The sequence below is a fragment of the Malania oleifera genome, chromosome 5, assembly GCF_029873635.1.
Source record: "Malania oleifera isolate guangnan ecotype guangnan chromosome 5, ASM2987363v1, whole genome shotgun sequence".
NCBI lineage: Eukaryota > Viridiplantae > Streptophyta > Magnoliopsida > Santalales > Ximeniaceae > Malania > Malania oleifera.
The window spans coordinates 171879-187570 of NC_080421.1; the positions used below are offsets into that span (position 1 = coordinate 171879).

At 38.6% G+C, this 15692-nt stretch overlaps 1 protein-coding gene across 2 annotated transcripts in view; it reads right to left on the minus strand.

Annotated features, from left to right (window-relative positions):
• LOC131155174 (brefeldin A-inhibited guanine nucleotide-exchange protein 1) overlaps positions 1-15692 on the minus strand; it is a 52237-nt gene that overhangs the window by 21675 nt on the left and 14870 nt on the right. The gene's annotated exons all lie outside the window — the stretch shown is intronic.

Sequence of the window (15692 nt, forward strand, 5' to 3'; positions counted from 1 at the left end):
TGAGAGAGAAAAAAACAAAAAAGAGTTGGGGAGGGGGGGAGGCGGGGGGGGGGAGGTGCTCACGTGAGACAGCTTTGACCTCAAAATGACTTTGTAGTGCAAGAAACTGATTTTAGGATAGCCTATAATTTAGCTGGTAAGCCATATTGTGTTGAATAATTGGGTAAAATGAAAGACCTTACCTCAAACTTATTACTAATGACGATAATACCCTTAAAGACTCACACTTATTACTAACAAAACTCTTAACAAATAATAATAATAATAATAATAATAATAATAATGCTAAATGACTCAATAACCATTACTACTCCCCCTTAAGTTGGAGCATATATATCATATGCTCCTAGCTTGTTACAAATGAATTTCACACAAGCATCTACCAAGGCTTTTGTGAACAAATCAGCAAGCTAAAACTCAGACTTCACATCAGTGGTTGTAATGAGCTGAAGACCGGGTTGGAGTCGATATGAATAGCAGCTCAATTATCACACATCAACTCCCTAGGTTGAGAATGTGGAAAACCTAATTTTGTCAACATATTCTTCAACCAAATAAGTTCACAACTTCACATGTAATGTGCATCATAGTCATATACACTGACTCAACGCATGATCTGGCCACCATAGTTTGTTTCTTACTTTTTCAAAACACCAAATTACCACCAAAAGAGATACAATACCGGTTGTGGATCTTCAATCGGAAGGTGACTTGGCCCAATGCACATTTGTATATCCCCAAATATGAGTGTAACCCTAATCCTGATATAAAATAACTCTCCCTGGCACACCTTTGAGATCTCAAAAAGTGAATTACTTCATCCCAATGACCTGTTCTCAGGGAATCAAGAAACTGACTCGTAATACTTGTTGCGAAGGATATATTTGGTCAAGTGACTATGAAATAATTCAACTTTCAAACAAGTCTCCGGTACTGACCTAGGTTAGGCAACAAATCACCCATATCTGGTACTAACTTACTATTGGGATCCATGGATGTATCACAGGTGTAGATCCCAACAGCCCTGTTTCATCTAAAAGGTCAAGAACATACTTCCTCTATGATAAGACAATTCCTGCACGAGATCTCGATACTTCTATACCCAAGAAGCACTTCAATGGTCCCAAGTTTTTGGTCTAAAACTTACATTGTAGGAAAAGCTTTGGACCTTGGATGCCTTGATCATCATGACCAGTGATCACAATGTCATCCACATACACAATAAGCAAAATCCAACCAGATGGAGTATGATGATAAAATACAGAGTGATCTAGTGCACATCGACGGAGGCTAAACTCAAGTGCTATAGCACTAAAACGGCCAAACTATGCTCTTGGAGACTATTTTAATCCATATAATGATTTCTTAAACCAACATACTAAGCTTGACTCCCCTTGAGCAACAAACTCAAGTGGTTGCTCCATATATACCTCCTCATGAATATCACCATGTAGGAAAGCATTCTTCACATCTAATTGATGTAGAGGCCAATGACAAGTGACGGTTAAAGAGATGAACAAACGTACTGAGGCAAGTTTAGCAACTAGAGAAAATTTGTCTGAATAATCCAAACCATACACCTAAGTATATCCCCTAGCAACAAGGCAGGCCAACAAACATGTCACAGAACCATCAAGATTGACTTTCACATTGTACACCCAGTGACAACTAACAACCAACCACAAACTTATCAGGAGGAAGAGTACCAAATCCTATGTATCATTATATCATGTAGTGCATGCATCTCTTCAACCATCGTGAGTCCTCCATCTAGAATGGGATAGGGCTTTAGAAATAGAATTTGGAAGAGCAACAAAAGACAAAGTACTAACAAAATGGTAATAAGAGGGAAATAAGATCATCTAACGAGGGAACTAGAGGCATAGTAGTAGAAGCTGGAAGAGGCACTCCTCCCTTGAGTCGTCATGATGTATACCTGCAAATTGGGATAATCCAAGTGACAAGAAGGACTCAAACTAGATGAAGATGTAGGAGGATTGGGCACAGATAATAGGTTTGGATCTAAAAGGCGAGGCATAGGAAAGGACTCATCAAGGTCAATAAAACTCAAGGAATCATAGTATGGAGTTGACTCAAAAAAGGTGACATCAACAGAGACAAAGAATCGAGGTAAAGTAGGATTATAACATTGATATCCCTTTTGAGTAGAGGAATAGCCCAGAAAAATATATTTGATAGCACGCAGGTCCAACTTATCCATTCCTGAAGTTAACTAATGGATGAAGGACAGTCAAATATACGTGGAGGAAAGGAGAACAAAGGAGCCTTAGGGAAGATAACTGAATACGGTATTTTACCACCTAGGATAGAGGATGGCATTTTATTGATGAGGGAGCAAGCAGTTAGCACAGCATCACTCCAAAAAACTTTGGGGACATTCATTTGATACAATCGGGTACGAGTGACTTCAAGAATATGTTTATTTTTCCGCTCTGCAACTCCATTTTGTTGTGGATCATACCAAAATTAGTCATATAGGTATTGAATTGGGTACTGAAGTACTCCTTAGCATTATCACTATGAAGTATCCTAACTAGCATATCAAATTGAGTCTTTATTTGGGAATAGAAATCACAAAAGAAATTAAACAAATCAAAACGATCTTTCATTAAATATAACAAAGTCATCCTAGAGTAGTCATCAACAAATGTAAGAAAGTACCAAAACCCCAATTTCGATGTGACACGACTAGGACCCCAAATATCACAATGGACTAGCATGAAAGGAATAACCACCCGTTTGTCAACTCGGGAAGCAAAAGGAACATGATGATGTTTTCCCAATTGACAAGACTCACACTCAAGATTAAACACAAAACTCAATGTAGGAACTAGTTGTTTCAGCTTGTCCAAGGACGGATGACCAAGGAAACAATGAATTTGAAGTGGTGTAGTTGCAACTATGCAAGCAATGGGAGAAGACAAGTCAAAGTAGTGAAGTCCATGAGTTTCATGTCCTATGCCAATTGTCTTCCTCGTCTTCAGATCCCGAACAACTACAAAATCAGGGGAAAAAAAAAAAAGGTGACAAAACAATTTAGTGACTTTGTAAGCTTACTAACTGACATAAGATTGAAAGGAGATTTAGGAATGTATAAAGCAGAAGAAAGAGAGACGGAAGGAGTGGGATTTACTGTTCCTATCCCCTTAACAGCAATAGTGGACCCATCATCAAGGGTAACTTGATGTAGATTTTTAGAATACTAGAGGTCAAAAAAGAAGTTGGTTGCACCTATTATATGGTCAGTGGTAGCAAACTCAATAACCCAAGGACTAGTGGGAAAGATACTAGATGATATACAGACTGTAGGATTACCTTTCTAGGCAAAAGAATCAATGTGATAAGATGCTTGTTGACACGATTGATGCTATAGAAACCTCGAATACTCCTCCTCTAATATAGTCCCATTACGTGGTTCACTCAAACAAGTGATTAACAAGGGAACCATACATTTGGGGATTTGTAAACTCCATCCCAACACTCACAAACTCAGAACAATGATAACAAGATTAATTGCTAGAACAATTGGAACAACCACGAACAAGGTGACACACCCTAAACAAGTCACACATAAATCAATACAAGGCTGCCACAGCACCACGAACCTCAGGCGCAGCCCTAAGAAAGCAACACATAGCACTGGAACAATTGGAGAGGTGAACAACCAAAACTACCATGGACAAATCACCAACAAACTTATATAACTGCCACAGCCTCACAAAAAAACAGCTTATGAACACTACCACTGCTCCAAGAGAGTCACCAATGACTTTTACTAACACCGAACAACAACTAACGAATACCACAAGTACATTGTCAAAACAAAGATTGGATCCATGACCAAAACACATGCCCAACAGCTTGATATTTTGGTATGTAGAAGGAATTAGAACATGAAATAAAACACAGCAAATCCCACTGTTTCAGACCCAGCAAACTCATTAACCATTGATAAACAGCTTCACAAAGCATCAAACAACTATTCCTTGGGTGCCGCACATGGGCAATTAAAAAAGGTGAGATCTTCGGACAAAAAACACCACAAAAATCTCCACCAATATGTTAATAGAGGGATTGGATCACTGCTGGATGATTTCAGGTCAAAAACATGCCTGAAAGTACCTTCACGCGCCAGCACGTGGGGTCGGCCCTGGCAGCCTTCGACCAGCATGTGAGGGTACGTGAGAGAGTTCCTGGGGTTGGGATTTCAGTGGGGGGCAGATCAGCAGTGTCTGTGGGTGACTATGGTGTTGTTTTTGCAAAATCTATAGTAAATTTTTTTTCCCTGAACCGGCTGTGTTGCCCAGGAAATTTCCAGCCACTGGTCTGACTTCAGGCAGCTGCTGGCTGTTCTCTAGGGGCTATAGTGTAGCTGGAAATTCTTCTGTGATAGTAGACATATAGCAGATTTTAGGTTTTAGGCTTTGGTTTTGATGGTGGTGGCAACAATTATGGTTTAGGTTACCGAATCATGCTCTGATACCATGTTGAGTAATTGGGTAAAATGGAAGACCTTACCTAAAAAATAGGTCTCTCCCTCTATTTATAATATATGTCAAGTACAATTGCAATAACCATAATCCCCTTACTAACTCACACTTATTACAAACAAAACTTAACACATAATAATATTTCTAAATGACTAAATAACCATTAACAGTTAGATTAGAAGTTGTTTTGAGCCTAAAATGACGTTTGGAGGAAGTTGGCTATTGAAGCTTCCTCCCAGGCAGATTTTAAATTAGTTATCACTTTCCAATCAGATTGCTGAATGTTAATGTTTAAACTGTGAAATGGCTTCTTTTTCAAAGTTTTACAACAGCCGACAAGAGAGGATTTTTCACTACGTAGAGACTCCATTAAAAGGTGCAAATTAGACAAATTTGTTTGGAAAAATATCATTAATTAATTTAATATGAATGATGAAGAAAACACAAATGGTTTTGCAACTAGTAACAAAATTTATATGTAAAATTGAATTACAGAGAAGATATTGGTCATATTTAATTCATACAACATAAACAATGGGAAATCCTTAAATGACTACAAATCAACTGATAAAGCAAGATTTCTAATGTGTAACATGACAAGATATAAGGAATTACTAGCATGGCATCATGATAAGGCCAAACAAGAATGGTTTCATCTCCTGTTAAGCTGCACAAATAATTCAAAGTCCAATTTTCCCCTTATTTTGTTTATCCAAAACAAAATTAGAATATAAATGGATGTCAAATATAAAAACTTAGAGACTTCTCGAGCATCTTCTTAGCATCTATGATCAATCAACCATCATCTCAAACCTAAATTTTAAGAGATCCTATGCGCTGCTTAATCAGCAATTTTCTTTTTAACAAACTCAAAGAAAAGATACATTGAGGAAAACAAAGGAGAAAAAATTAAGGTAACCATTCAAATTCTGCTATTTTAATTGAGAAGTCCTATTTGAGGACTGCTCACACTCAATGTTAGAAATATCCATTTCATGGTACACGTTGATCACAAATTGTAAAGCTAGAATCTATATTCTGATGGGTGAATTTGGAAATGCTGCAGGATTTCTGATTTTTGTTTCAAGTAAAACCCAAAAATACTTCCAGTTGTAAGGAAATCAAAACATAGAATTCAAAGTGTTGTCGGACAACAGTTTAAACCAAGTTTTTCTGTTCTCAAAATCCATCCCTTTTCACTCAATCATTTTTTGATAAACGTGAAAAAAAAACAAAACAAAACAAAAACAATTTTAACAAACATGTCTCTAGCAATTTTGCCAAAAAATAAGGTAGACGAATAGAAAAAATTAAAATACAACAACAACAACAAAACCAAGCCTTAGTCCCACTAAGTGGGGTCGGCTATATAAATCATTTTCCGCCAATTTATGCGATCACGGACCATTTTTTTTTATAGATTCAAGGATATTAAATCTTTACTCACTATCTCCTCCCAAGTTATTTTAGGTCTACCTCTACCCCTTCTACTGCCCCCCACAATAACTAAGTCACTCTTCCTCACAGGTGCACTATAAGGCCTACATTGCAAGTGTCCATACCATCTGAGTCGTCCCTCCCTTATCTTATCTCCTATAGGAGCTACACCTAACTTACCACGAATATATTCATTCCTTAATTTATCTTTCAATGTTATACCACTCATCCATCTAAGCATCCTCATCTCGGCAACTTTTACTTTTTGGATATTATGTTTCTTCGTCGCCCAATATTCTGCTCCATATAGCATAGCTGGTCTTATAACTGTCCTATAAAACTTCCCTTTCAATTTTAAGGGTATTCTACGATCACATAGAACACTTGAAGCACTTCTCCATTTTACCCAACTTGCTTTAACTCTATGCATTACATCATCTTCAATTTCTCCTTCAGCTTGCATAATAGATCCAAGGTATCGAAATTTACAAGTGCTATTTATTTCTTCATCATCAAGTTTAACTTTGTCTCTAATATCCCTCCTATCATTACTAAAATTACATTTCATATATTCTGTTTTATTTCTACTTATCTTAAAGCCTCTAGATTCCAAAGTTTCTCTCCATAATTCTAACTCAGCCTCTGCTCCATCCCTAGTTTCGTCAATTAATACGATATCATCTGCAAACATCATACACCATGGAACCTCCTTTCCAAAAGCATTCCTAATTTCCTCACGTTCTAACCTAGAAAAAAAGGTATGGATGTTTTTTTTGTGTATATAAAGAAAAAATTGTATTAAGAACCAAAACAATGAACAATAGATGACGACAAGATTTCCTCTAGATACAATAATCCACAACCAGAAATATTACGCTGGAGCTGCCTTCCATTCCCTTCGAAGAACAATGAACCCAACAAAACCAAAAGAATGGACCCAGAACAAAGGAAAGAACACTACTCTATCCCATAAGAGACTAGGAGAGGATGTACAGCACTTAAATTTTATCATGTTCTTCTCGATTAAGGGGATCATAAAATAACAAAAATTGCTCCACTCCATAATACACACTTCCTACTTAAACAAAAACCCCTATCCCTTACGAGCAGCAACAGAGCAAGAGATCTCTCACATTCCAAGGCACTAACCAAAGCTTCACCTGCATATGAGAAAACAGCACTCCAAAGTTGTGATGCCACCTTACAGGCAGAAAGAGACATTCATTCATTTCATTGGACTCACGGCCCATCAAGCACATGTTGAGAGACATATAGGGCCTTCTTGTCTGTAACACATCATGCACATTAATTCTAGTCAACATTATAGTCAAGATAAAGGTCCAGATTTTCCAAGGAACCTTGGCCCTCCAAATGATGTGGCCCCAAGAAAAATGTTGGGAGAAGGGGTTCCTAAGAGATGTGGAACAAAAGATTTTCAAGAGAACAGCTCTAAATCACCCTACCTCACTCTCATCCTCCCTATTGGTAGGAAAAAGGCAGCCCAACGCAAAAAACAAGGTGTTGAACTCATCGACCTCGCTTTCGTTGAGATTCCTAGAAAAATGGAAGTTCCACGAAAGAGTGCCCCTATTAGAAGCTAATAGATGCGTTAAAAAGAGAATAAATCTTAAATAAACAAGGCACCAAACCAAACCTCACCCACCCACACGTCCTCCCAAAAATGCACCCTATTTCCATTTCATGCTTTGAAGCAGGTGGGAGGAAAGAACTAACTCTCTATGGACACAAACTTCCGAGGGCATGCATGAGAAATAATACCACTTCCTCCTATCTCCCACTCAATTTGATTGAATCCATATTTATTTTTGATCACCTTGTGCCATAAGGAGTTCACTTCTAGTGGAAACTTCGACGACCATTTACAGATTAGGAAGATGTTTTCAAATACCACATTGCCAAGCCCTTGTACCACTGTAGAGCCTGGAGGTTTTCAAAAGCCCTGTAAAAAGAGAGGAAATAAATAGGAATGTTTCAAAGAGGCACTAATAATTATGCCACAATCCCTTAGAGACAAATGCACACTTTTCTAACCCTCAAATCTCCTATTCATTTTCTCAATCATAAGGTCCCAAAAGGTCATGGAATTTCAATTGCCTCCAAACAAGAAAAAAAGATAAGAAAACAACCATTCAAAGGGAAACAACCTCCCCCCTTCTTTAAAAAAAAAAAAATTAGAACTCTCTAAATTCCCAATTTGACCCAACATCCCACCCTTGGACAAGTTGATCTCTAAACTCAACATCTTGAAGATTTTAAGCAAGATAAATAGTAGAATAGTCTCTTCTTCCTCTAATGCTTGCTAAGATTTTTTACACAAGGGAAAAAAAGGATGATGGAAATTATGCAAACATGGTGACGCTCCCCATTGAGCCTCTCATCGGGAATATATAACATGTAAGCACTAGAACTTATTTCCTTGAGAACTTTGAATGGTCCCATTTTTTTGGCATGAAGCTTTCTTACCTTTCCTGAAGGAATCCGTTCAGGGCAAATTCGAACCATAACCATATCACCTTCTGAAAATTCCTGCATCCTGCGATGTACATCAGCAATAGATTTATAATGCTCATTGCTTAAATTAATTTTCATTCTTATCTTAGAGTGTAAATCATGTATGTGCTTTGCAAATGTATCAGCCTGCTCGCTGACTCTAGACTCAAGTTGTAATAGAATGAGATCTACAAGCTTCCTAGAATTATATCCTGTAACAACTAGAAATGGGCTAAGTCTTGGGGTCCTATTCACTGAACTACTGAACACAAACTCGGCCATAGAAAGGCATAAATCCCAGTTGTGATGTTATCACCAACCAAACATCTCAATAGGTCCTCCAGGCTCCTATTCACCACTTCAATCTGCCCATCAATCTGTGGGTGATATGCACTAGAAAATTTTAGCTTAATACCTAGTAATGCCCATAAGGTTTTCCAGAAGTAGCTCACAAACTTCACATCCCTATCGAAAACAATGATTTTGGGAAGACCATGAAGTCTCACTACTTCCCTGAAAAATATAGTGGCAATCCTATAGGCCTCATGTGTTTTATTGCATGGAATAAAATGTGACATTTTTGAAAATTTGTCCACAACAACAAACACTGAATCATTTCCCCTGGCAGTCCTAGGAAGACCTAACAAAAAGTCCATACTAATATCTTGCCATGGGATGTGTGGCACAGGCAAAGGGGTATACAATCCTGAGTTCTATTTCCTACCCTTCATTGTCTGACAAGTATGGCATTGTGAAACAATCCTAGCAACATCTCTCTTCAGACTAGGCTAGTAGAATCTATCCTCAATCATAGCTATGGTCTTATCTCTACCGAAGTGACCCGTTGCACCTCCAGCATGTGATTCCCAAATAAGCTGGTCACATAGAGATGTGGATGGGATACACAGTCTAGCTCCTCTAAAAAGAAATCCATCATAAATCACAAAGTCTGGATGAGATCTAGGAACTCCCTGCAGCAAATTAGAAAAGATAACACAAAAGTCTTTATACTAAGATACTGTTGCTTGATGCTATCGAAGCCAACAACTTTCACCTGAAGAGTTTGTATGCTGGCTACAACTCGGCTCAAAGTATTAGCAACCTTGTTCTCAACACCAGCTCGGTGTTTATTTGAGTACAAAGGTGTACTACTGTATGTACTTGACCCATTTCATATGTCTATGCCCTAACTTCTTCTAAGTATGTAAATACCTAAGGGTCTGGTGGTCTGAGTACAAGTCAAACTCCAAAGGAAGGAGGTAGTGTCTCCAGTGTCACAGTAACTGTACTACAGTATAAAATTCCCTGTCATAGGTAGGATACCACTGTTTTGCCTCATTCAACTTCTCACTAAAGAAGGCTATGGGGTGTCCCTCCTGACTAAGTACTCCTCCAATGCCTACACCTAAGGTGTCACATGCAACCTCAAATAATTTCTGGAAATCTAGAAGGTGTAGCAACGGTGCCTTAGTCATCAAATCTTTTATATCCAAAGAGGCTTTTGTCGCAGATTTCAACCATGCAAATTCTCCTTTCTTGAGGCAGTTTGTAATGGGGGTCATGATGGTGCCAAAGTTCCTAATGAACCTCCTATTGAATATGGCTAACCCATGAAAACTCCTCGCATCATGTATATTACGGGGAGTAGGCCAATCTCTAATGGCTTTGACCTTATCAGGGTCAACAAAAACGCCATGCTCAAACACAACAAAACCAAGGAAGATGACGTGTGTAGTCATGAAAGTACACTTCTTTAAATTGGCATACAACTTCTGCTTCCTCAAAACCTCAAACACGCTCCTCAAATGGACAAGGTGCTCCTTCCTATTCTAACTATAAATCAATATATCATCAAAATAGACTACAAGGAAGTGTCCAATGAAAGGCCTTAATACCTCAGTCATGACTCTCATGAAAGTGCTCGGTGCGTTAGTTAGGCCAAATGGCATGATTAACCACTCATATAACCCATCCTTCGTCTTGAAGGCAGTTTTCTACTCATCTCCCGGTCTGATCCTAATCTAATGGTATCCACTTTTAAGGGCTATCTTTGAAAAAATCTTGGATCCTACCATCTGATCAAGCATATCATCTAGTCTACGTATGGGAAACATATACTTGACGATGATCTTGTTGATTGCTCTATTATCGATGCACATGCTCCTAGTGCCATCTTTCTTGGGAGTGAGAAGAGCAGGGCAGGCACATGGACTCATGCTCTCCTGAATAAAACTCTTTTCCCTCAGTTCATTCACTTGTTTCATCAACTCCTCATGTTCTCTCAGGTCATTCTATAATGTGGTAAATTAGGCAAAGATGAACCAGGAACAAGGTCAATGACTTGTTGAATGTCTCTCATGGGAGGTAACTCACTAGGTGGCTCAGAGATGACATCCTCAAACTCAAAAAGTATGGGTGATACTTCCAGTGGTGTTTCATGCTCAGGAAGGGGCACCTTAGTCTCCCTAGTAACAACCACATACACTACCTGTGTATCTCGACTCTCCCACACAAACTGCTTTTTACTCATAATATTCAATGATTTTCCACTAGTTTTTGTCTTTTCCTTCTTCTTTTTCTCACCTTTCGACTCTAGTGGGCTCAAAACAATTCTCTTGCCATTACACCTAAAGGAATAAGTGTTGGCACGCCCATTCTGTGAGACATCCAAATCATACAACCAAGGTCATCCTAACAAAATATGAGCAACGTCCATGGGAAGGACATCACACCAAATCTCGTCCTCATAATCACCAATCTTAATGGGGACTATGCATCTATGGCTCATGGGCATGGTAGTGGCATCAACCCAAGCTACTTTATATGGTTGTGGGTGTGGCTCAACTTTCAATCCCAACTTCTCAGCTGCGGATTTAGACACAACATTCATACAGCTACCACCATCTATGATCATCTTGCAAACTTTACTCCCACACTTGATGCAAGTGTGGAAAATAAAAGTGCGACGTCAGTCCTCCTAATCCTTGGGAATGGTCATAATGAGTCTCATCACACTCAACTAGGCACTCTCATCTGGCTCACTTGACAACTCATCCTCACTAGGTACAACTTCAGGAACATATACTTGATCCTCCTCGGGCTCGTCCTCACCATCTTCCTTATCAAAGGTCAAGTTCCTGGTGGGACATTATTTGGTAAAGTGTCTCTATGTATGGCACCTGAAGCACACTGCATTGCCAGAACTCTAGCGACAGGATCCAGTCATGGGTGCTTTTCCCTTGTCCATAGGCTGCTGGACTATGGGATTGCTCCCTCAAGAGGTGACTTGACCTAATTGCGCTGGTCGGGACTTGTCATAGCTTTGTACCCTTCGGGAGTATGGCTCACTTAAAGAGGTACTAAACTGTTTTCCCATGGGCCCTTTATTCATTTGCTCAAAGTCATAAGCTAAATTATAGGGTTCAAGAGACTCAATTAGATGGGGAAACATTTCTCTCCTCAGTTCAGGCTTTAACCCTATGTGATATCGAGAGATTTGCTGACTAACAGTCTCATAGACACCGCATCTTATAGACAACTCATTGAATTGACTCATGTATTTTGACACAGTCATGCTACCCTGACGCAAATTGTAGGGCTGATCCATAAGGCACTCTCTATAGCTAAGGCATATATACTTCTCCCTCAACGTATCCTTCATTAGGTCCCAAAGCTCAACGTATCCTTCATTCAACCAATGGAGCTTGGCTTGCCCCGTCAACCTCATTTTTGCAAACTTAACCCGATGAGGGTCAATCATCCTATACCAATCAAAATAAGAAGAGGTCGTTCTCTAGGAGGCATAGGTGGCTCTCTAGGATGTTCATCATCATTGCCTAGCCCAAGGGGCGGCTCTAAATTGTCTTGGGGTGGGTTATGGACTAGTTGGACTTCCAACCTATCTAGTCTTTGGCCGGTCTCAACTAGCTTTTGATTCAAATCACGGACTTGATCTTGAAGTTCATCTATTGAGGTAGCTCTCTCAACATCAGTCCTACGACCTCGGTAAGAATTCCTGGATCGAGTAGCCATCCTAGGGGTTGGGGAAAGGATTCGGCCAACACAAGGGCAGCCCTTTAGAATGGTGTTTTTGTCACACAAAGTAGGGTCAAATGTGAACCTAACCTAGGCTCTGATACCAATATGATGTAGGACGGTTCTAAGTAGCCCTAGTCCTACGGTTGACCCTCTTTGTAGCACACACACAATATCAAAATCTATAGGAATAATTGATTTAACCAATTATGAACATCACAAACATATTCTACTGATCACAAGTTGTTGAGATTTTGAAAACATATATGATTTGGTTTAAAAGCCCATAGTTAATCATTTCTTTCAAGTAATCAAGTTCATTTTAAAAGATGTTATATTAGAAGTTTTAGATCACGAGTCCTAGCGTACAAATCAAATATCCCTAAGCATATTACTAGCAAACATGTTCATGTTGAAAATCTAGGAAGATTCAAAAAGAATGACCAAGGTTTTTCAATCAAGGACTCAGGTAGAGTTTCAAGGCTCACAAGGTAACTTTAGGGGCTATTTTAGATGGTCACAAACAAGGAATTGAAACAAACTTACCAAAAGGTTCAGAATGACAAACACCAAGACACACAAGTGCTCGCACCACGAACAAGCTTGTTGATCCTTAGGAATCTTGAGACAAGAATGAAGCTTCAGGTGGTTGTGGCTGTGAGCTATCAAAGAGGAGTGGGTGTGTAGTGTTGATGATGACGTTGAAGTTGTCGTGGTCTCTCACCACCCAATCTTAGGGGAGATGGAATGTAGCCTCACTACACACTCACAAGCCAAGGAACAAGATTCACAAGTTCAAGCAAAAGCTTCTTTTTTTAATTGATAATGCAAGATGCCTTTTACAATACAAGTGATGGCATATTTATAGCCTTACATGAGCATGCACATGACTTGCACATGGCTTCTTAAGAGATTAAAGAAAATAAAAAAGTAAAATAAACATTTAAAACATAGGTAATGATTTTCCTAGGAAATAGTTTGTCATAGGAAATAGGTGCCTAGGAACTAGAATAATTATGATAGTGGAGTCTAGGAACTTAAAATGAAATAAATGCTTCTTGAAAACAACAAGACTCTTTGACTTGCAAGCTGTCATGCTTCTTGAAAAACCAAGACTCTTTGACTTGCAAATTGTCGTCCTCTTTCCAAGCTAGATACCAAGAGAAACTTCAATTGCTGCAAATAAAGTTCACATCCGCGAAAGATACTCGAGGTGCATGTTGATCCCCATCAATTGGGTTGATGAAGGTGATGGCTTGAGCTTAAGGAAGGAGCGTGAAAGTGCAAGGTGTGAGTGTTCAAGTCACTAACAAACTTGTGCTATTTAGTGGATTGTGAGAAATCAAATTGTGGAAGATAGGCGCCAATTAAGGATTAATTGATGGAATATAGGAATTAGCACTTGATGTGCGAAATTAAGATTCAACTAAGTCCCATTTTTGAAAACGAAGTCCAATGAAATCTGGATTTCAGAAATTGAAACGGTAATTGAGCTTCAATTAGAAAATTAAGGTTCAATTGAGCCTCTAAGGACTAAGGTTCAATTTTGGAGGGTCAATGACAATTAAACTTCAATTGCAAAATTAAGGATCAACTGAATCCCAATTTTAGAGTGGAAGTCCAATTAGGTCTTGATTTTAGGAATTGAGGCACGATTGGGCTTTGATTAGAGAATTGAAGTTCAATTGGGCCTTGAATTTGAAAATTGGTGCTCAATTGGGTCTCAACTTAGCGGTTTTGAGCTTGGATTGGATATTTGGTTAAAATTTTCAGATTGAATCAAAAAAAAAAATGTAGCAAAAGAAAATTCATTAATAGAGAGAAAATTACAAGGAAGCACAATAAGACATCTCCCAAAAAAATAGGGAACAAACCAAAAAATAAAAAACTAAAACAACAAATCAGAAAGCCAATCAATTCTTCCAATCCCTATTTAAATCCTGAAAACTACTTTCCTTGAAAATTTCAAACCCGACAAAGCATAAAGAAGTCAAAAGCTGAATCATTTCTCACACCATAGACGAATTCAACTTCCCAGAAAAAGTCTACACATTACATTCCAACCATAAATCCCATAAAACTACATACTTGCTACACTTCCAAAAAGCAGCCCTATCCTTCCTTCCTTCCAAAGTCGGAAAAATAAGTGACTAACAAGCCTTCCACCGAACAGGGGCATGCCCCAACTCTCTTCTATAATACTGAACAAATTATTCCAAATCCTTATGTAAAATCACAATGCAAAAAGAGAAGAGAGGCTGTTCTAGAATCCCTATAACATAACACACAAAAATCTGGATAGAAAGCCTTCAAAGGTCTCCTAATCTGCAACAATGTATTGGTATAAATTTTTTAAGCACAACCAAACAAGTAAACGCTTTAATTTTTAGAGGAATTTTAACCTTCCAAATAATAGCATAAAGAGGAAAGGCAGAGTTTGAATAAGTCAAAAATTCAAAGAAAGATTTACAAGAAAACACCCCCAAATGGTCTAGACACCAAGTAAAAAAATCCCTACCCAAGGATAATTTGCAATTGTTCAATACGCACAACAAGGAAGTCAACTCCACCTCCATTATTTCCCTATCATTTAGAGGTCTCCTGAAATGAAGATCCCAAGAGACTAGAAAGCTACTCACATTTTCCATAAAGAAAAAGATACCTTTGTTTGGCTCAGAGCACAATCTAAAAAGACAAGGAAGGGAAGTGGAAAAAGAATCATTCCTAAGCCAAGGGTCTTTCCAAAAACGAATCCGGGAATCCTGGGAGGGGTGAAAATAGAGTAAATCTAGGAAATGGACCTCTATGGACTCCCCAAAGAACATGTCAAACTAGCATTGGTATCCCACCCATTCTCATCCAACCCAAACTTACTATGAATAACTCTTATGTCGTAGGGAATTATCTTCTAAAGGGAAGCACAACAACCATTTGGCAAACAGAGCGGTGTTTTAACACACCAAATTACCAAGACCCAAACCCCCCCCCCCCCCAAAAACCCTTTTTAGACTTACAAACCTCCACACAGATTACTAAATGGTACCTACGACCCATACCGAACAACAACAAATTTCTCATAATTCTCTCAAGTTTGCTAGCAATCCCCACTAGAATTCTAAAAACAGACAAAAAAAATACAACGGAATGCTAGAGAGGCAAACCTGGATAAGTGCAATTCTAACCTCAAAAGAAAAAAGG